The sequence below is a fragment of the Dendrobates tinctorius genome, unplaced genomic scaffold (assembly GCF_039654945.1).
Source record: "Dendrobates tinctorius isolate UK_male_01 unplaced genomic scaffold, ASM3965494v1 ptg000039l, whole genome shotgun sequence".
Classification (NCBI taxonomy): domain Eukaryota; kingdom Metazoa; phylum Chordata; class Amphibia; order Anura; family Dendrobatidae; genus Dendrobates; species Dendrobates tinctorius.
Genome location: NW_027361707.1, coordinates 31,526,963 through 31,550,402, shown reverse-complemented (window position 1 = coordinate 31,550,402; position 23,440 = coordinate 31,526,963).

The window sequence follows — 23,440 nt, the reverse complement described above, 5'->3', positions numbered from 1 at the left end:
TGGCAGTCCCAGTGAAGTATTTAACAGGACAGACTACACAGTGGTGGAGCAGGGAGAGGTAAGTATTGCAAGTGCTGGAGCCCTGAGCAAGCAGGGGGGGCACACTCGTGGGCAGCAGTACTGGCACAGGGCCCCTCATAGTACGCTGGTGTGTCTGACGGCGGGTGTGCACCCCACCGTCAGAGACACTTGATTCTACTATGAGGGACCTTGTGCCAGTGCCGTTGCCAAAGAGTGTGCCCACTCCCCTGTCCAGGGCAACGGCACTCGCACGGGTGCATGCGCCAGATGGTGACCCCGGCCCTGTGGGGGGAGGCAGCCCAGTTAGGGAGGTGGAAAAATGGCATATGTTGATGTTGGACATTCAGCAGCTGCAAATGGAGTAATTGGAGAAGTCTGTGGAAGAGGAGGACCAAAGCAAGCCATTTTTCTGGCAACCTATGTATCAGCAGGGGAGGGTGGGACAAAATCCTTTGAAACCCATGCATGGTTCATTTTAATGAAGGTTAGATCATCAACATTTTGGGTCGACAGACGGGTCCTTTTTTCTGTCAGGATTGATTCAGCAGCACTGAAGACTCATTCAGATAACACACTAGCAGAAGGGCAAGCGAGCTCCTGTAAGCATATTGTGCCAATTCAGGCCAGGTGTCAAGTTTACTGGCCCAATAGTCAAAGGGGAATGACCTGTGAGGGAGAACATCGATATGGGAGAAGTAGTTTGTTACCATAGTTGACAACTGCTGTCTCCTGTCACTTTAGATCGATGCAGTATTACCAGTCGTGTGAGCGGTACTTGAAAAATCTGTCCACAGCATGGTCATGAAACCCCTGTGTCCAACGCCACTTCGGCTGTGTGCACCACGAACACCTCTTCCTTGTTGCCCCCTACGGCTCGTTGGAAAAACATCACCGCCGCTGTGTGCTGGGAATGCCTCTAACAAACAGTTTACCAGAGTTGCTTGTTTGTTAGCCAATATTAGCTCTAGGTTCTCCTGTGGCATGATATTTTGGAATTTGCCTTTATAGCGTGGATCCAGGATGCTGGCCAACCAGTAGTCATCATCGTTCATCATTTTGGCAATGCAGGGGTCCCTTTTTAGGATCTGCAAGGCATAATCAGACATGGGGGCCAATGTTCCAGGTGTCAATGATGCACTGCGAGTGCTGGGTGGAGGAGCACTTTCTGGCAAATCAACATCCCTCCAGTCATGCACAAACCCTGTACCTGACCTTGCCACGCCAACATTTTTTCTTGCCCCCTGAGAAGCATCCTCCTCCCCAAAATAATCATCCCCATCATCCTCTTCCTCTTCCTCTTCTTCCTCCACCTCGTCCACAAGACTTCCCTGAGCAGACAATGGCTGACTGTCATCAAGGCTTCCCTCCTCCTCTTCCTCCTCGGCTGCAGACGTCTGCTCCTTAATGTGCGTCAAAGTTTGCTTGAGCAGACGCATAAGTGGGATGCTCATGCGTATGATGGCGTTGTCTGCACATACCAGCCGTGTGCATTCCTCAAAACACTGAAGGACTTTACAGAGGTCTTTCAGCTTCGACCACTGCACACCAGACAACTCCATGTCTGCCTGCAAACTGTATGCCCGTGTATCCTCCCACAAATGAATTACAGCCTGCCTCTGTTCGCACAGCCTCTGAACCATGTGCAGGGTGGAGTTCCACCTTGTTGCATCGTCGATAATTAGGCGGTGCTTGGGAAGGTGGAGCAATCGCTGCAGCTTCTGCATACGACTGGAGTGTACGGGCGACCTGTGGATGTGCGAGCACAGTCTTCACACCTTATGGAGCAGGGGTGTTAACTCCGGATAATTATTAAGGAAGCACTGCACCACCAGCTTCAAGGTGTGAGCCAGGCAAGGTATGTGTCTGAGTTTTGAAAGGGCTATGGCTGCCACAAAATTCTGGCCGTTATCACTAACTACCTTGCCTGCCTCAAGATGTAGACTGCCCAGCCATGACTCAGTTTGTCGCTGAAAGTAGTCTGCCAGTACCTCCGCGGTGTGTCTGTTGTCGCCCAAACACATCATCTTCAACACAGCCTGCTGATGCTTACCACTAGCTGTTCGATGGTGGGACACCTCGTGTGCACCACTGTCGGCTGCGGATGGAGTGCTCGTGCAGCTGCGCTCTGTGGACGAGCATTAACTTCTGGAGGAGGAGGAGGGTCGAACGTCTACAGCCAACTGTTTCCTATACTGTGGTCTAGGCAGCACTGTCCCACCACCGCTGTCCCCTGTGGACCCTGCATCCACCACATTAACCCAGTGCGCAGTGATGGACACGTAACGGCCCTGGCCATGCCTACTGGACCATGCATCTGTTGTGAGGTGCACCTTTCCACTCACTGATTGCTTGAGTGCATGGACAATGCGGTCTTTTACATGCACGTGCAGGGCTGGGATGGCTTTTCGCGAAAAGAAGTGCCGACTGGGTAGGTCATAGCGTGGTACTGCGTAGGCCATGAGCTCACGGAAAGCTTTGCTTTCAACCAACCGGTAGGACATCATCTCTAGTGAGATTAGTTTGGCAATGTGGGCGTTCGAAGCCAGTGTACGCAGATGAGAGGATGAGTACTTTCTTGTCCTACTCAGAGTCTCTGGTAGGGTGAGCTGGACTTGAGAGCTGCATATGGTGGAACTAGCGGTGGAAATGGCGGACTGAGAGAGGGTTGGTGATGGTGTTGGTTGTGTTGCTGATGGCCTAGATTCAGTCTTTTGTAGCAATAACATTGTGATTCCATGACTGCTTTGCCCTTGCGACAACACCTCGACATTTGCTGCTGGTGATGTGCTAACCGGTGGGCTTACAGTGGGGGAAGTGATGTAGCATTGCTGACTACCTTCATTCGGAGCAGGTGCACATGTGGTACGTGAGGTATGGTAGTTCATCAACGCATGCAAGTGCATGGTGGTTAAATGTCAAAGCATGCAACTGGTATTAAAATTTCTCAGATTTTTCCCTCGGCTAAAGGTCTTTGCGCACTTCGTACAGATAACTTTTGCCTGATCATTAGGATTTTGTTCAAAAAAGTGCTACACTGCACTCTTCCTACTATGGAAGACATTTTGAGACCTTGCACGCTGTGCTAATTTGACCATCTGGCCAAGCTGTCCTGCAACTCTTTTGGTTTTTGTAACAGGTTTTTGGACTGCTACGGTCCTGCCAGATAACAGCTGTTGCGATGTCATTGCCTGCTGCGGATCCTCCTCGTCTTCTGAGCTATTGGCAGCGGCACCCTCTTCCCCCAATGGATGCCAATCTGGGTCAACAATTGGGTCATCCATCATCTCCTCTTCAATTTCATGTGCACCTTCCTCTGTGTCACCGTGTAAGTATGTATAAGTATGTATAAGTGTAAGTATAGTATGCGGGAAGGAGCACCTGAGTTTTATCAGGGTCTGATTCTGCCTCAGTACACTGCGAGGACAATGTAGTGCTCTGAGTGAATATACCAGCAGAAAAATCTAGCAGTGGCTGTGCATCAGTGCACTCCATGTCAGATTCATCTTGAACTGGGGAATTCACTATTTGACTTGCTAACCCAAGCATGGTATGTGAAAAGAGCTCCATGGAGTAATTGGTAGTGTGGCCTGCAACATTCTTCACTTTTGGTAGCGGTAAAGGACACAAGGAAAGGTGTTGTTCCTGACCAGGAGCCTCCACTGACGACTCAGTGCTTTTATTTTTTGAAACTTCAGAAGAGTGTTGTGAGCTCATTTTCGGGTTTGCCTCTGGCTTCTGGTGAGGGTTATGGAGCTGGCTGTGCTGACAGAGGAGTACTGAGTTCTCTATCTGGACTCCCTTGTTGGTGAAGGGAGGTAATGAAGCTGATCTAAATGGCAGAGACCAGCCACCTGAGGAAGAGGACTGTGATTGGATATCAGGAGTTTCTGATTGGATTTAAGGCAGCCGACTCCCTAGTTTCTTGCTGGTGATTTTTCCTGACTGTGGCTCCTGGTTTCCAGTTTGGTTCCTGCCTTCCTAAAGCTACGTTTTCTCTGCTATTGTTCATATGAGTTTTTGTCTGGTTTACTTAGTGTTTGTATTCAGCCAGCCCTGGCTGGGACTGGGCTGAATCCCCATTTTTGTCTCTGATCAGTTGATCTCTTTTGCTCTGTCTTCAGAATATACCTGAGTGCTGATATAGTGATTTGAAGTCTAGCGACTTCAGGGCCTTTTTCTATCAGACGTGTTGGACATTCTTTTTGGCAGGGTTTTTTGCGTGATTGCAGACAGCAGCTTTTCTTTCCTGTCCTTTCTAGTTAGCGAGGGCCCCATTGTTTGGTCAGCCTATCTTTCTACCTGTGTCTGTGTTTTCATCTTGTTTCACCGACAATACATGTTGGGGGCTGTCTATTGCTTTGGGGTCTGCTCTGGGGCAGTTTAGATTTTCCCTTTCTTTCTTTAGGCTTATTTAGTTCTCCGGCCGTGTCGAGGCGTCTAGGACCACCGTAGGCACGCTCCACGGCTACTGCTAGTTTTTGTGGATAGGATCAGGGGTCTGCAATCCGTTAGTTACAATCTCTCTGGTTTTCTGGGCTTAGCTTGCTTTTTGTTTTTTCCTCCTCGGTGACTCATTGATAACAGAAGAGGAGGCGAGTGAGCTGGAGGCTGTGTGAGCAATGTAAGCCAAAACTTGTTCCTGAAGCTCTGGCTTTAAAAGTGGTTTACCTACTCCCAGAAAAGAGAGCCTTCGAGGCCTTGTGGAGCCAGATGCTGACGCAGGCTCAACACCTCCTGCCTTAGGTGCTATTGTGCTTTTGCCACTACCAACAGATGCAACACCACCACCATCACCATCGGGACCAGCTGGCAACCCCTGCCCACTTCCATGGCATCTTCCACCATAATTCCTCATTTTTGTGAAAATGTACCCAAAATACCACCAGCTTTATGGTACTGTAAAACAAGGTAGAAGGTGTATCTACTATTGGTGAGAATTTGAATCTCACTATAGATTTGAGGACGCAGAACTATTGTCTCAGGCCCAGGAGAGATTACACCTCAATGTAACAGGCTGAAATTGGATGGTGTATGACAAGGTGGAGGGTGTCTATAGGACTGGTGAGATTTTGAATCTCACTATAGATTTGAGGGCGCAGAACTATTGTCTCAGGCCCAGGAGAGATTACACCTCAATGTAACAGGCTGAAATTGGATGGTGTATGACAAGGTGGAGGGCGTCTATAGGATTGGTGAGAATTTGAATCTCACTATAGATTTGAGGATGCAGAACTACTGTCTCAGGCCCAGGAGAGATTACACCTCAATGTAACAGGCTGAAATTGGATGGTGTATGACAAGGTGGAGGGTGTCTATAGGATTGGTGAAATTTTGAATCTCACTATAGATTTGAGGACGCAGAACTATTGTCTCAGGCTCAGGAGAGATTACACCTCAATGTAACAGGCTGAAATTGGATGGTGTATGACAAGGTGGAGGGTGTCTATAGGATTGGTGAGAATTTGGATCTTACTAGAGATTTGAGGACGCTGAACTATTGTCTCAGGCCCAGTAGAGATTACACCTCAATATAACAGGCTGAAATTGGATGGTGTATGACAAGGTGGAGGGTGTCTATAGGATTGGTGAGAATTTGGATCTCACTAGAGATTTGAGGACGCTGACAATGATGCTCTCAGTCCAAGTATGGACGCAGGCAGCCTAATAAGCAGGACTGCTGCACACCCAAAAGGGTAGAAAAATGAACGCTTGGTAACTGTGCAGAAAAGAGGAAGAAAAGTATTTTTGCTTTTAAAAAAGCAGTTTGCATAGCAGTGTGCAAACAGCAGTGCAGCTATCAGGGAGCCTTATAAGGCAGCCTAATAACCAACAGAGCTGATGCACAAAAATAGAGCCTCCCCTGTCACTGCACACAAAGTGTTGTGTTGTTAGTGGAAATTGCTAACAACAGAAGCAGTTTTTTGGTTCTTCTTCCCTGCCTAACGCTCTCCCTTATTCTGAATCAGCAGCAGCAACCTCTCCCTAATGCTAAGATCGGCAGAAGTAAGATGGTGGTCGGCGTTCACGCCCTTTTATAGCCCCTGTGACGCCACACAAAGCCAGCCAATCACTTGCATGCCCTTCTCAAAGATGGTGGTGACCGATGCCTATGTCATCGCGTTGCCCACAGTGTGCATCCTCCATCATTGGCTGCAAAAAGGCGCTAGAAGCATCTTTTGAAACGTGACTTTGGTGCTCTGGTCGCCGACCTCGTGGCAGACCTCACGCTATGGTCGGGTTTCGTTTCATGTAACCCGACTTCAGCGAAAGTCGCCGACTTTTGAATATGACCGACCCGTTTCGCTCAACTCTAGTCTGCGATTAAAAAGCTGTTTGATTATTTTCATCTAATTTCCATGTATTTTGGTGTGCTGAAAATGAAAAAAATATTGAAAAAAATCCTGGACGTCAGGATTTGCCACAAAATGCAAAATTCTCTTCAAATTTAGTAAATTTTTCACAATTTTTTTTTTTTGTCTTAGGGTTTTGAAAGTCAAAATTACTATTAATTAATTCACATCAATGCATTGAAGATATACAGTGACAAAAAAATATAACTTTGAAAGAAAAGAACTTGCAGAGTGAGCTAATGAAACCAGCATCAACATGTTGCAAGCTGAACGAGCGGGCTCTGACATGCCCGGGCTTGTTTCAATTGTTTTATCTTGGTTCTCACCTGTTCACACTTTTTAATCTCAGTTCGTGTTAGCTCGTCATATTCAACCGTGTTTCCCAAAATTAGCATTATGGCTCAGCGGAAGTGTATTAATTCGCCTGACAGTTTCTGTTACATTTGTGGTGAAAATACAGTGTTGAAGCAACAGCTGAATATTACAGATTTTGCGAAAAAAGTATACTTTGCATATTTCGGACTAAAGCTTAGAGATCAAGATAAAGCTTGGGCGCCTCATAAAGTGTGCAAACGGTGTGTTGAGAACCTCCGAAATTGGTTCAAGGGTAAGAAAAAAGCTTTCCGTTATGGGATTCCTATGGTATGGCGAAAGCAAAAGAACCATAGTGATGATTGTTACTTTTGTTCATGCGATGTGAAAGGGTATAATTCAAAATGGAAGCATTCCATTTCATACCCCAATATTCACTCAGCAATTCGTCCCATCCCCCATGGCACAGATATACCAGCACCCAAGGCCCCTGCTACCTTGGAAGAGATAACTAGCTCCGATGAAGGTGGAGTCATACCTGAACCAGATGATGAATCAAGTTCTGACTTTGAAGATGATACAAGACCAAAATTGTTTTCCCAGGAGGAGATGAATGATTTGATAAGAGACTTGAATCTTCCCAAAGATACCGCTGAGTTACTCGGATCAAGGCTCAAAAGCAAAAATTTATTGTTGCCAGTAGTGTCTTTTTCATGGTTCAGACATCGTGAAGACGAGTTCGTTCCTTACTTTGCCCAGGAAGATAAGTTGGTTTATTGCATCGATGTCGAAGGTTTGATGGGTCAATTCAAAATCCAATATGATTCAGCGCAATGGCGTCTTTTTATAGATTCTTCAAAAAGAAGTCTCAAAGCAGTTTTACTCCACAACGGCGGTTTTTATGCTTCCATCCCTGTAGGTCATTCCGTACACCTCAAGGAAACCTACGAGAACTTGGAATTGATTCTTCGTAAACTTAAATATGAAGACTACGGTTGGCAAGTGAGCGAGGATTTGAAAGTCTTGTGCATGCTGCTCGGGCAACAAGCTGGGTATACCAAATACCCTTGTTTTCTGTGTCTATGGGACAGTCGAGACCGACAAAATCACTGGACCAAGAAGAATTGGCAGCCGAGGGTGCTCACAGTTGGTGAAAAAAATGTCCTCCGAGAAACTTTGGTTCCTCCCCATAAAGTTCTTCTACCACCTCTCCACATCAAATTGGGATTGATGAAGCAATTTGTAAAATCACTTCCAAAAGATGGAGAATGCTTCAAATACTTGGTCACCAAGTTTCCAGGCCTCTTGGAGGCAAAATTGAAGGAAGGTGTGTTTGTTGGACCAGACATTAGAAGGCTTATAGCTGATCAAGAGTTTATCAATACCATGACGCATGCTCAAAAAGAAGGGTTGATTGCATTTAAAGAGGTCGTAGAGAATTTTTTAGGCAATAACAAAGACCCTGACTACAAAAAAATCGTCGGACGAATGCTGAAAGCATTTCAAGCTTTAGGTTGCCTGATGAGTTTGAAAGTGCATTTCTTCCATTCCCACCTTGACAACTTTCCTGAAAATTTGGGAGCTGTGAGTGAAGAGCAAGGTGAACGATTCCACCAGGACATTAAAGAGATGGAAAGAAGATACCAGGGAAGATGAAGCATTAGAATGATGGCAGACTACTGTTGGACGCTTCAGAGAGACATTACAGATTCTACTCACAAGCGTAAATGTACCAAGAGAAGCCTCACAGGGAAGAAGAATCGATTTTAGTGTGTGTTAGTGAGCTCATTGCAGTTAAAAAAAGATTTTCATGAAACATTTGTAATAAAAAATTAATTTTATGAGTCTATTTTCATTTATTTTGAGGTATTGTCTTATTTAACATAGGTAATTAAAATGTCAGAAAACGTGATGTCTAGAGTTGAGCGACTTTTGGTTTTTTAGGGTCGCGTTTCGTTTCATGAAACCCGACTTTTCCAAAAGTCGGGTCGAGCAAGATCGTCCAATTATAGGGAAAAGTCGGGGTCGTCCCGAAACACGAAACCCAATGTAAGTCAATGGGGAATAAAAGTCGGCAGTGAGAGGAGGACAGGAAACACACCAACAGTGCCCATTTGAATGCCAAAAGCATCAATTCTTCTTACTTAAGCTTTTCAACCTTAATGAACTTCATAATACAAGTTACGCACTGAAAAATGGGGGTTATTTGGCTACAGACTGTGGGGGGGGAGTGCTGGCTCCAGGTTTTCATGTGCCCTTAACACATACCACAACTCATCATGCTCCGATACGGCAGAGAAATAGCGGTATAGTACAATGAAAAATACTTCACTTTTTACATCTCATGACGAGGCCCATCTATTTCTCCATACAGAATCATTGGTCCCATATAATGTTTGAAACAGTATATGATGAGCTCCACATAATGCTACAGTATATGTTGGTCCCCATGGATGAAGCTCCACTGTCTTATGGGCCCAAATAATGCTCCAAACATAATGGGCCCCATTTCTAATGCTCTAGTGTATAATGGGCCCTGTAAATGCTGCTCCAGTGTCTGATGTCCACCTTTGGAATGTTCCAGTGTATGGTGGGCCCCATCTATCATTCTCCAGAGTATAGTGCTCCCCAAAAATTGCTGTTCCAACATTGAAAACAATCAAATAAGTCTCCTCGCTAGGGAATCCCTGTACTTGTCTGGACTCCTCGTCGTCCCCATCTTCCATCTCACTGCACAGTATTTCAACTTTGCAAGTGCTGTGATCCTGAGCAAGCAGGGGGTGCCCACTCGTTGGCGACGGCACTGGCACAGGGCCCCTGATAGTACGGTGGTGTGTCTGATGGCGGGTGGGCCGAACCTGCACTTTCATCTGCAGCTTCCTCTTTGTCACCGTGTAAGATGGAACTGTATATGGGAAGGGTAACCTGAGTTTCATCAGGGTCAGATTCAGGCCGTGTAGCGTGCGAGGGGAATGTAGTGGTCTGGGTCAATGTACCAGCAGATTCATCAAGCAGTGGCTGGGCATCAGTGCACTTGTGTCGCCCCCAGGAGTACGGTCGCCACAGTGGCATTACCTTCTTCCTAGGGAGTGTTATGTCATGCTTGGGAGCAACGAACGATCTCTCTAGCAGGTTAACTGATTGGGCGGCGTTATTCCCACGAGTCATGACCCTCCAAACAGCGTTCATGAAGGCAAAGTGTTTGTTTTACGTGGGCAGTATGGTTGCAAAGCTGAACCTTAAAGGAATGTCCAGAAGGGCACCACCAGGAGTGGAGCCTACGGTTAAATTCGACTCCACCTGGGAAACCTCAACCATGCCAGCTACAGAACAGATGCACACATTGCAAGCTTAATTCCGTTAACGAACGAGACTCCGTCATGCCCCGCGGTCCGAGTCCGGCTTACTAGAGGGACACGTGAGGCTCTGGCACATGAGATTGGCCAATAACTGGTGTGTCATGCCCTTACATGTCCGTGGCTGCATGTGCGCTACACTGAAAAGGCCAGCGTTTGTCGCTTACAGGTGCAGATAACCCGCTGAACAACGTTAGTGATGGGGATCACTGATTACAATTATTACCCGCGAACAATGATTTCCCAGTAAGTGCAGGTCAACCGCAGTTCCGGAATTAGGCCTAACCGTCATTCCTGAAAAAATGAAAAACTTACGTGTGCAAACCACAGGTGCTGTAGCTTGCTTAACAGCTCGCCAGCCGTTCTCACGCCCAGTATGGATTACACGTGATTGCACAAAGGTGAGAAAGGGTACCGTATCCCCAGATAACATGTATGGATAGCGTACACATTCAAAATATATGTCTATACATCAGGAGGCAGGCTCAGACGGTGTTAGGCCCAGTATGGATTGCACGTGATTGCACAAAGGTTAGAAAGGGTACCGTATCCCCAGATAACATGTATGGATAGCGTACACATTCAAAATATATGTCTATACATCAGGAGGCAGGCTCAGACGGTGTTAGGCCCAGTATGGATTGCACGTGATTGCACAAAGGTTAGAAAGGGTACCGTATCCCCAGATAACATGTATGGATAGCGTACACATTCAAAATATATGTCTATACATCAGGAGGCAGGCTCAGACGGTGTTAGGCCCAGTATGGATTGCACGTGATTGCACAAAGGTGAGAAAGGGTACCGTATCCCCGGATAACATGTATGGATAGCGTACACATTCAAAATATATGTCTATACATCAGGAGGCAGGCTCAGACGGTGTTAGGCCCAGTATGGATTGCACGTGATTGCACAAAGGTTAGAAAGGGTACCGTATCCCCGGATAACATGTATGGATAGAGTACACATTCAAAATATATGTCTATACATCAGGAGGCAGGCTCAGACGGCGTTAGGCCCAGGATGGATTGCACGTGATTGCACAAAGGTTAGAAAGGGTACCGTATCCCCGGATAACATGTATGGATAGCGTACACATTCAAAATATATGTCTATACATCAGGAGGCAGGCTCAGACGGTGTTAGGCCCAGTATGGATTGCACGTGATTGCACAAAGGTTAGAAAGGGTACCGTATCCCCAGATAACATGTATGGATAGCGTACACATTCAAAATATATATCTATACATCAGGAGGCAGGCTCAGACGGTGTTAGGCCCAGTATGGATTGCACGTGATTGCACAAAGGTTAGAAAGGGTACCGTATCCCCGGATAACATGTATGGATAGCGTACACATTCAAAATATATGTCTATACATCAGGAGGCAGGCTCAGACGGTGTTAGGCCCAGTATGGATTGCACGTGATTGCACAAAGGTTAGAAAGGGTACCGTATCCCCAGATAACTTGTATGGATAGCATACACATTCAAAATATATGTCTATACATCAGGAGGCAGGCTCAGACGGTGTTAGGCCCAGTATGGATTGCACGTGATTGCACAAAGGTTAGAAAGGGTACCGTATCCCCAGATAACATGTATGGATAGCGTACACATTCAAAATATATGTCTATACATCAGGAGGCAGGCTCAGACGGTGTTAGGCCCAGTATGGATTGCACGTGATTGCACAAAGGTGAGAAAGGGTACCGTATCCCCAGATAACATGTATGGATAGCGTACACATTCAAAATATATGTCTATACATCAGGAGGCAGGCTCAGACGGTGTTAGGCCCAGTATGGATTGCACGTGATTGCACAAAGGTTAGAAAGGGTACCGTATCCCCAGATAACATGTATGGATAGCGTACACATTCAAAATATATGTCTATACATCAGGAGGCAGGCTCAAACGGTGTCAGGCACAGTATGGATTTGACGGCCCAGACTACACAGCGGAGGAGCAGGGAGAGGTAAAGATTGCAAATGCTGGGGCCCTGCCCAAGCAAGGGGGGCCCACTCGTGGGCGTCGGTACTGGCACTGGTCCCCTCATAGTACGGCGGTGTGTCTGACGGCGGGTGTGCACCACCACCGTCAGAGACACTTGATTGCACTATGAGGGACCCTGTGCCAGTGCCTGCGCCCAAGAGTCGGCCTACCCACCTGTCCAGGGCAACGGCACTCGCACGGTGTCGTGCGCTAGGTGGTGACCCCGGCCATGGGGGGGGCAGCACAGTTAGGGAGTTTGAGAAAGTGGCATATGTTGATGTTGGACATTCAGCTGATGCAAAAGGTGAAATAGGTCAAGTCCCAGGAAGAGGTGGACCAAAGCAAGCCATTTTTCTGTCACCCTATGTGTCATCAGGGGAAGGTGGGACAAAATCCTTGGAAACCCATGCGTGGTTCATTTTAATGAAGGTTAGATCATCCACATTTTGGGTTGACAGACGGGTCCTTTTTTCTGTCAGGATTGATCCAGCTGCACTGAAGACTCTTTCCGATAGCACACTTGCAGCTGGGCAAGCGAGCTCCTGTAAGGCATATTGTGCCAATTCAGGCCAGGTGTCCAGTTTAGCGGTCCAATAGTCAAAGGGGAATGACCTGTGTGGGAGAACATCGATATGGGAGGAAAAGTAGTTTGTAACCATAGTTGACAACTGCTGTCTCCTGTCACTTTCCATCGATGCAGTATTACCAGTTGTGTGAGCGGTACTTGAAAAATCAGTCCACAACATTGTCATGAAACCCCTGTCTCCAACACCACTTCTGCTGTGTGCACCACGAACACCTCTGCCAAGCTGACCCCGGCCCGTACGGCTCGTGTGAGAACCATTATCGCTGCTGTGTGCGGGGAATGCCTCAAGCAACCGATTTACCAGAGTTGCTTGTTTATTAGCCAATATTAGGTCAAGGTTCTCCTGTGGCATGTTTTGTAATTTGCCTTTATAGCGTGGATCCAGGATGCTGGCCAACCAGTAGTCGTCATCGTTCATCATTTTGGCAATACGGGGGTCCCTTTTTAGGATCTGCAAGGCATAATCTGACATGTGGGCCAATGTTCCCGGTGTCAATGATGCACTGCGAGTGCTGGTTGGAGGAGCACTTTCTGGCAAATCCACATCCCTCCAGTCACGCACAAACCCTGTACCAGACCTTGCCACGCCAACATTTTCACTTGCCCCACGAGATGCATCCTCCTCCCCTAAGTAATCATCCCCATCATCCTCCTCCTCCTCCTCCTCTTCCTCCACCTCGTCCAGGAGAGGTCCCTGAGCAGACAATGGCTGAATGTCATCAAGGATTCCCTCCTCCTCTTCCTCCTCATCAACATTGGCTACAGAAGCCTGCTCCTTAAGGTGCGTCAAAGTTTGCATGAGCAGACGCATAAGTGGGATGCTCATGCTTAGGATGGCGTCGTCTGCGCTTACCAGCCGTGTGCATTCCTCAAAACACTGAAGGACTTTACAGAGGTCTTTCAGCTTCGACCACTGCACACCTGTCAACTCCATGTCTGCTCTCAAAGTGCCTGGCCGTGTATCCTCCCACAAATGCATTATGGCCTGCCTCTGCTCGCACAGCCGCTCCACCATGTGCAGGGTGGAGTTCCACCTTGTTGCAATGTCGATAATGAGGCGGTGGTTGGGAAGGTGGAGCAATCACTGCAGCTTCTGCATACGAACGGAGTGTACAGGCGACCGGCGGATGTGCGCGCACAGTCTTCGCACCTTCTGGAGCAGGGCTGTTAACTCCGGATAATTTTTGAGGAAGCACTGCACCACCAGGTTCAAGGTGTGAGCCAAGCAAGGTATGTGGCTGAGTTTTGAAAGGGCTATGGCTGCCACAAAATTACGGCCGTTATCACTAACTACCTTGCCTGCCTCAAGATGTACACTGCCCAGCCATGACTCAGTTTGTCGCTTCAAGTACTCGGCCAGCACCTCGGCGGTGTGTCTGTCGCCCAAACACATCATCTGCAACACAGCCTGCTGACGCTTTCCACTAGCTGCTCGATAGAGGGACACCTCGTGTGCAACAGTGGCAGCTGCAGATGGAGTGCTCGTACGACTGCGCTCTGTGGACGAGCTTTCGCTTCTGGAGGAGGAGGAGGAGGGTCGAACGCCTACAGCCAACTGTTTCCTATACCGTGGGCTAGGCAGCACTGTCCCACCACCGCTGTCCCCTGTGGACCCTGCATCCACCACATTAACCCAGTGCGCAGTGATGGACACGTAACGGCCCTGGCCATGCCGACTGGACCATGCATCAGTTGTGAGGTGCACCTTTCCGCTCACTGACTGCTTGAGTGCATGGACAATGCGGTCTTTCACATGATGGTGGAGGGCTGGGATGGCTTTGCGAGAGAAGAAGTGGCGACTGGGTAGGTCATAGCGTGGTACTGCATAGGCCATGAGTTCGCGGAAAGCTGCGCTTTCCACCAACTGAAAGGGCATCATCTCAAACGAGATTAGTTTGGCAATGTGGGCGTTCAAACCCAGTGTACGCGGATGAGAGACTGAGTACTTTCTTGACCTACTCATAGTGTCTGGGAGGGTGAGCTGGACTTGAGAGCTGCATATGGTGGAAGTAGCGGTGGACAGGGCGGACTGAGAGAGGGTTGATGATGGTGATGGAGTTGGTGTTCTTTCTGATGGCCTAGAATCAGTCTTTCGTTGATATAACAGTGGGATTCCCTGACTGCTGTGGCCTTGCAACGACACCTCAACATTTGCTGCTGTGCTAACCGGTGGGCTTACAGTGGGGGAAACAATGTAGTGTTGCTGACTACCTTCGTTGTGATCAGTTGCACATGTGGCACTTGAGGTTTGGTGTTGTGTCCACGCTTGCAAGTGCATGCTGGTTAAATGTCTAAGCATGCAACTGGTATTCAAATTTTTCAGATTTTTCCCTCGGCTAAAGGTCTTTGCGCACTTCTTACAGATAACCTTGGCCTGATCATGAGGATTTTGTTCAAAAAAGTGCCACACTGCACTCTTCCTACTTTGGCAGACATTTTGCGGCCTAGCACGCTGTGATGTTTTGACCCTCTGGACAAGCTGTCCAGCAACTCTTTTGATTTTTGGAACCTGTCTTTGGAGTGCTCCAGGCCTGCCAGATAACAGCTGTTGCGATGTCGATGTCTGCTGTGGATGCTCCTCATCTGAGCTATTGGAAGCAGCACCCTCTTCCCCCAATGGATGCCAATCTGGGTCAACAACTGGGTCATCCATCACCTCCTCTTCAATGTTATGTGCACCTTCCTCTGTGTCACCGTGTATGGTGGTATAGTGTGCGGGAAGGGGCACCTGAGTCTCATCAGGGTCAGAATCTGGCTCTGTACACTGCGAGGACAATGTAGTGCTCTGAGTGAATGTACCAGCAGAATCATCCATCAGCGGCTGTGCATCAGTGCACTCCATGTCAGATTCATCTTGGCCTGGGTAATTCACCATTTGACTTGATAATCCAGGCATGGTATGTGAAAACAGCTCCATGGAGTAATCAGTAGTATGGCCTGCGTCATCCTTCAATCTTGGTTGGGGTGAAGGACACAAGGAAAGGTGTGGTTCATGAACATGAGCCTCCCATGATGACTCAGTGCTTTTACTTTTTACAACTGAAGAAGAGGAGGCGATAGAGCTGGGGGCTGAGTCAGCAATGTAAGAGAAAACTTTTTCCTGATGCTCTGGCTTTAAAAGCAGTTTGCCAACTCCTAGAAAACTAAGCCTTCGAAGCCTTATGGAGCCAGATGATGACGCAGGCTCAACACCTCCTGCATTCGGTCCTATTTTGCTCTTGCCACTACCATCAGATCCACCACCAACACCATCATTACCAGCTGCCAACCCCCGCCCAATTCCACGGCCTCTTCCACCAGCCTTCCTCATTTTTGGTAGAAATGTAGACAAAATCCAACAAACTATAGTAATGTAAAACAAGGTACAAGGTGTCTATAGGACAGGGGAGTCCTCAGTAGTTGATACCTTTTAATGGCTAACTGAAAAGATGGTAATACATTGCAAGCTTTCGAGACTACTCAGGTCTCTTCATCAGGCTAGACTAATACAAAATCTGAAGTCACATATTTATGCACAATACAGCCTAGAAAAAATGCAATAGATAAGACAAGTGACGTGAAGCAGAACTATCAATATGGGAGAGGGAGAAACATAAATATAAACATTGGACCAGTTCATAGATAAGGAGTCTGGATGTTTTATGGTCCTCTGATTGGGGTCTAGTTCTGTGATAGTTCTGCTTCACGTCACTTGTCTTATCTATTGCATTTTTTCTAGGCTGTATTGTGCAGAAATATGTGACTTCAGATTTTGTATTAGTCTAGCCTGATGAAGAGACCTGAGTAGTCTCGAAAGCTTGCAATGTATTACCATCTTTTCAGTTAGCCATTAAAAGGTATCAACTACTGAGGACTCTCAATCCTGAATATTTTTCTATCCACTGGCTAATACGGTACAAAGATATACATCTTTCCTGTATAGGACAGGGGAGATTTTGAATTTCTGCTCACACTAGTGGACACTGGACACTTTTGGATTGTGTGAGGCCCACTGAATATCTGAGCGCTATGTCACAGGCTTGATGGCACAGCTGTGACCAAAGTGACTAGAAGATAAGGGAGATTTTGAATTTCTGCAGACACTTGTGGACACTGGACACTTTTGGATTGTGTGAGGCCCACTGAATATCTGAGCGCTATGTCACAGGCTTGATGGCACAGCTGTGACCAAAGTGACTAGAGGATAAGTGAGATTTTGAATTTCTGCAGACACTTGTGGACACTGGACACTTTTGGATTGTGTGAGGCCCACTGAATATCTGAGCGCTATGTCACAGGTTCGATGGCACAGCTGTGACCAAAGTGACTAGAGGATAAGTGAGATTTTGAATTTCTGCTCACACTAGTGGACACTGGACACTTTTGGATTGTGTGAGGCCCACTGAATATCTGAGCGCTATGTCACAGGTTCGATGGCACAGCTGTGACCAAAGTGACTAGAGGATAAGTGAGATTTTGAATTTCTGCTCACACTAGTGGACACTGGACACTTTTGGATTGTGTGAGGCCCACTGAATATCTGAGCGCTATGTCACAGGTTCGATGGCACAGCTGTGACCAAAGTGACTAGACGATAAGTGAGATTTTGAATTTCTGCAGACACTGGACACTTTTGGATTGTGTGAGGCCCACTGAATATCTGAGCGCTATGTCACAGGCTCGATGGCACAGCTGTGACCAAAGTGACTAGAGGATAAGGGAGATTTTGAATTTCTGCAGACACTTGTGGACACTGGACACTTTTGGATTGTGTGAGGCCCACTGAAAATCACAGCGCTATGTCACAGGCAGAAATTGGCTAGTGTATCACAAACTACAAGGTGTATGTAGAATTGGGCAGAGTAGGAATCTCCCTAGAGTGCAGGTCTGTAAGAACGGAACATGTCCTCGACTTATTCTCACAGAGTGACACAGATAGCTTCACTGTGGCTGTGATAACAGCCGTTACACGGTACTGTGTGAGGAGCGTACACCGCTGTATGGTGTGAAAAAATGCACGCTCAGTACCTCAGCAGGACAAAAAAAAAAAATTGGGATTGCTTTTAAAAAAGCAGTTTGCAGCTCAGTACCTCAGCAGGACAAAAAAAAAATTGGGATTGCTTTTAAAAAAGCAGTTTGCAGAGCAGTGGGTAAACAGCAATGCAGCTGTCAGGAAGCCTTAGATGGCAGCCCAACAACCAACACCACTGATACACCACAATATAGCCCCCCCTTGCACTGCACACACAGTGACTGGTGTGTTGTACAGGCACAATCACTAGCAGCAGAAGCAGTTTTTTTTTCTTCTTCCCTGCCTAACGCTCTCCCTACAGAATCAGCAGCAACCTCTCCCTATGCTAAGATCGGCAGAAGTAAGATGGCGGTCGGCGTGCACGCCCTTTTATACCCCCTGTGACGCCCACCAAAGCAAGCCAATCACTTGCATGCCCTTCTGAAAGATGGTGGTGACCCGTGCCTATGTCATCACGTTGCCCACAGTGTCCGTGGACCCTGATTGGCTGAAAAAGAGCGCAAAACAAACTTTTGAAACGCGACTTTGGCGCGTAAGTCGCCGACCTCGTGGCCGACCTCATCCTAGGGTCGGGTTTCGTTTCATGAAACCCGACTTTGCCAAAAGTCGGAGACTTTTGAAATTTTTCGACCCGTTTCGCTCAACTCTAGTGATGTCTTATGACAAAACGGAGGTCATTTTCGGATTCAGCGCACTCAAAAACATAAAGATTACTTGGAATAACCAAAACAGCTCTTGAAAAATTTTTTTTTGCAGACCTGTGGATTATGTGAAATATGCTGGTGAGACAGATGAGTATTATTTTTTATAAACTTTTCTATAATGTTTATTATCTCACTATTACTGAGTACTGAAAGAGATAGCAGAAGACATTTTTGAACCCCTCTCCATAATCTTTGAAAATTCTTGGAGAACAGGAGAAGTCCCAGAAGACCGGAGAAGAGCAAATGTTGTTCCTATCTTCAAAAAGGGGAAGAAGGTGGACCCAGGCAACTATAGGCCGGTGAGTCTGACTTCTATACCAGGAAAGATCTTTGAACAGATTATTAAACAACATGTATGTCAGTACCTGGATAAGAATGAAGTGATTAAACAGAGTCAGCATGGGTTTGTAACTAATAAGTCATGTCAAACTAACTTAATTTCCTTCTATGACGGAATCACTGATTGGGTGGATCAAGAAAATGCTGTAGATATAATATATCTTGACTTCAGCAAAGCATTTGACAAAGCATCTCATACAATCCTTATTGAAAAAATGACTAAGTATGGAATGGACAAGGCAACTGTTAGGTGGATTCATAACTGGCTTAGTGATCGGACCCAAAGAGTGGTCGTAAATGGCTGCACATCCAGTTGGAAGAATGTGTCAAGTGGGGTACCACAGGGCTCTGTCCTGGGCCCTGTATTGTTCAACATCTTTATCAATGATTTAGATGAAGGAATTGAGGGTAAACTGATTAAATTTGCTGATGACACAAAGCTAGGAGGGATAGCTAATACTAGAGAAGAGAGAGAGAGGATTCAAAAAGATATAAATAAACTGGAGAAGTGGGTAGCAACTAACAGAATGGTTTTTAACAGGGAAAAATGCAAAGTACTACATCTGGGCAATAAAAATGAAAAAAGCATATACAGAATGGGAGGAATAAGGCTAAGCAACAGCACATGTGAAAAAGACTTGGGTATACTAATAGATCACAGACTGAATATGAGTCAACAGTGTGATGCAGCAGCAAAAAAGGCAAATGCAATTCTAGGATGTATTAACAGAAGCATACAGTCTAGATCACGTGAAGTCATTATTTCCCTCTACTCCTCTTTGGTCAGACCTCATCTGGAATAATTGTGTCCAGTTTTGGGCACCACATTTTAAAAAAGACATCAACAAACTGGAGCAAGTTCAGAAAAGAGCGACCAGAATGGTGACCGGTCTGCAAACCCTGTCTTATGAGGAAAGGTTGCAGGATTTGGGAATGTTTAGTTTGAAAAAGAGAAGACTGAGAGGAGACTTAATAGCTGTCTACAAATATCTAAAGGGCTGTCACATTGTAGAAGGATCAACTTTATTCTCATTTGCACAAGGAAAGACTAGAAGCAATGGGATGAAACTGAATGGGAGGAGACACAGATTAGATATTAGAAAAAACTTTTTGACAGTTAGAGTGATCAATGAGTGGAACAAGCTGCCACGAGAAGTGGTGAGTTCTCCTTCAATGGAAGTCTTCAAACAGAGGCTGGAAAGACATCTGACTGGGATGATTTAGCGAATCCTGCTTTGAGCAGGGGGTTGGACCAGATGGCCCAGAAGGTCCTTTCCAACTCTACGATTCTATGATTCTATTAGTGATGAGTGAACGTGTTCGCCACTACTCAGTACTCGCTGAGCACCGAGCACTTCCGACAATACTCGGTGAGAACTCGGGTCTCCACCCAGCATTTTTGGCGGACTTTACAGAACCAATCACGATGCAGGGATTGTCTGCTAGGCAATGAAACGCTGCAGCCATCTTTGTTGTGATTGTGCAGTGATTGGCTGGCCACACAGCATCATCAGGGGTATAAGAGACCAGATGCCGCCTGCACACCGCATTCAGCTCCGGATTGAGATAGTGTAGGGAGAGCTGCTGCCTTGATAGGGTAAGAATTGGGTATTTATTAGTGAGTGTGGGGTCTACCATCCTAAACAACTCAAATCCAGCTAAACCAACAGTCCTTCTGAAGACTAATTCCGAAGTCTATAGGTTCCAGTGTTAGGCAGGTAGGGTAGTGTACGTCGCTGTATACACATCAGTGCAAGGCCTGCAGGCACTGTATGTGTGTATATTCATATCATTGCATATATCAAGAGGGTCCTGTGTTCTGGTGCTGCTGCTGCTACCTGTGGGATATATTGGCTGTATATACCTAGCCCCAGGTGTAATTGGCTTTGAAAAATTTTTGGGCCAGGGCTAGTAGAGTTTTTTTATTGCAAAGCAATCCAAAGCCCTTTTTTTTCCTCCATTTGCTTTTTGACAGTGCACAATACAGCCAGATCCTTATCCTAGCAGGGCGTGAAAATCCAGCAATTTTAAAGGAGTCCCAAAAATCCCTTTTGAGTGTGCAGAGCAATATTTATTTTTTATGTGGTACAGTTGAGTAGTTTTTTTTTTTAGTGTCTTACACAATTTCTTGACACTATTTTGCTGAACCCACCAAAAATACAGACAGGCTACATATTTTACAGTGTGGAATATCTGTGACACGCCTCATCCATCCGTCTGCTAAAATTTTTGGCCTCTTTAGCCCTAAATTCTTTTTTTTTTGCTTTTTGGCACTGTACGTATATACAGCACTATTTAGCCAAAAAAAAAAACAGGCCACACATTTTTCGTTGTGATATCTGCATTTCAGCTCATATATATGTGTGCTCAAAGTTTGGCCAGTTTACAGCTGTTTTCATTTTTGGTCCAGGGAGTCACTAGACTTATACAAAGCAGTATTTACCCCCCCCAAAAAAAAAATTATCGTAGTGGTATCTCCGTGCCAGCTCATATCTATGCGTGCTCAAAATTTGGCCAGTTTAGGTCGGTTTTCTTTTTTGGTCCTGGGTGTCACTGGAATTACATACAGCAGTATTTAGCACAAAAAAAAGTTATAAAAAACAAAAATACATTGGTAGTAGTGGTATCTGCGTGCCAGCTCATATCTGTGTGTGCTCAAAGTTTGTCCATTTTACGTCTGTTTCCTTTTTTGGTCCTAGGTATCACTGGACTTAGATACAGCACTATGTTGCATTATTTTAAAAAACAGCCCGCATTTTACAGTGGGGTATATCTGTGACACTCCTCATACATCCATGTCTCAAAAACTGAGGCATTTTTGGCCTAAATTCCCTTTTTTTGTCAGTCTGTCACTCTCGTTACATCCAGCACTCTTTTGCATCCAATAGAAAAAAATATATATTTTACAGTGTGGTATATCTGTGACACACCTCATACGTGCGTGTCATTAAAATTTGGGGATTTTAGGCCGGTATTCCAGTGTTTTCCTGTCTGTTACTCCAGTTATATACAGCACTCTGTTGCTTTTTTTTAAAAAAACAGGCCACATTTTACAGTGGGGGATGTTGGTAAAAAGAATTTGGTTTAAAGTTGTTATGGCAGCTTCATGACTGTGCTAAATGCTCCAACTACTACCACCGTCATCATCTTCCACCTAGAGGCAGTCACTGTGCAGATAGAAAGTCTGAGTAGCAGAGGGTGAACGCTTAGGCGCTGTTGTACTCTGTCTTGTACTCTGTCTCTGTATTATGAAGGCTAAATCTTAGTGATGAAATAATTCCTGGAAGAGCCAGAGCAAGATTACGTGGAAGTTCACGGGACAGGACTCGCAACAACTGAAGCCTGGTTCTCCTGGGCAGAATTCTGACAAGCCCTCACCTCCTAATACTTAACTGGTTGGCTGCTGCCATTTAAAAGGAGCCCATGCATTGTCTAGAACTGAAGATAGAGATTTTGACGTTTCAGCTGCATTTCAAAGGATGTCAATTGGAGAGCGTGGTGGTCGGAGATGTGACTTCTACACCACCACACGAGCTGCCGCCTCTCCATCACCCAATTTGCCGCACCCCCCACCTTCTGTCTCTTTCCCATTCTCCCGCAGAATGAAAGTCCGCAAGGACAGGGTCCTCTCCCCTCTGTAACAGTCTGTCATTGTAATATTTTTGGTTTAAACGATATCTATTCCTTTGTATGTAACCCCTTGTCATGTACAGCACCATGAAATTAAATAACTAAATAATAGTACTAATAATAGTACTATATGGGTGTTTCCTAGAGACAATCCATCAAACATGTTATTGAAGGATTTTTTTAATGACAACTCTGTTCAGCTGGGCACAAACTATGTCAAATTGGTAGCTATACCCCAGTGGGTGTTGGCACAGTGTCATGTTGACTACAGTCCCCAGATGTTATGTAGGTCCCTAATCTCACCTCTAGAGTTGAGCGAAACAGGTCGGTCAGATTCAAAAGTCACCGACTTTCGCCAAAGTCGGGTTTCATGAAACGAAACCCGACCACAGTGTGAAGTCGGCCATGCGGTCGGCGACCCAAGTGCCAAAGTCGGGTTTCGCTGAATGCTTGCACGTGACTTTTTTCAGCCAATAAGAGAAGCATAGCTGGAGTGGGAGTGGGAGAGGGAGAGAGAGAGAGAGGTGTGTTTACAGTCCTCCACTCACTGCCGACTTTTCTCCCCATTGACTTGCATTGGGTTTCATGTTTCACGACTTTTCACGACTTTTCCCTATAGTCGGCCGATTTCGTTCGACTCGACTTTTGAGAAAGTCGGGTTTCATGAAACCCGACTCGACTCTAAAAAACGCAAAGTCGCTCATCTCTACTCACCTCTACTTCAGCAGCATGATGAATTAATTGGAAAAGCACGTGGTATTGGTGTAGCTGTTGTTTTCTCTCTCAAACAAACACAATAACATCAGTTAGGTGGTTAGCCACACACGGAATGGAGAAATAGTAAAGATGACAATTGACAAGTACTGTAGTTTCACATTTGAGGTAAAACACAATTCAACAATTTCCTTTAACTCTTACAACACATTATATTTAAAATCCTTGAAGAAAAAGATGAATATATTGTGAAGCTAATAGGTATGAATAATTAATCACACCAATGATGTTACATAAATCTAAACATACACAACCTATCGGTGGTGAAATTATTTTCCACCGAAAATTTAAAGTATCAGACTAGTGTCATCTTGTGGAATGATATGAGTCACAAAGCCCTTCAAATTGAAACTGTTGTGG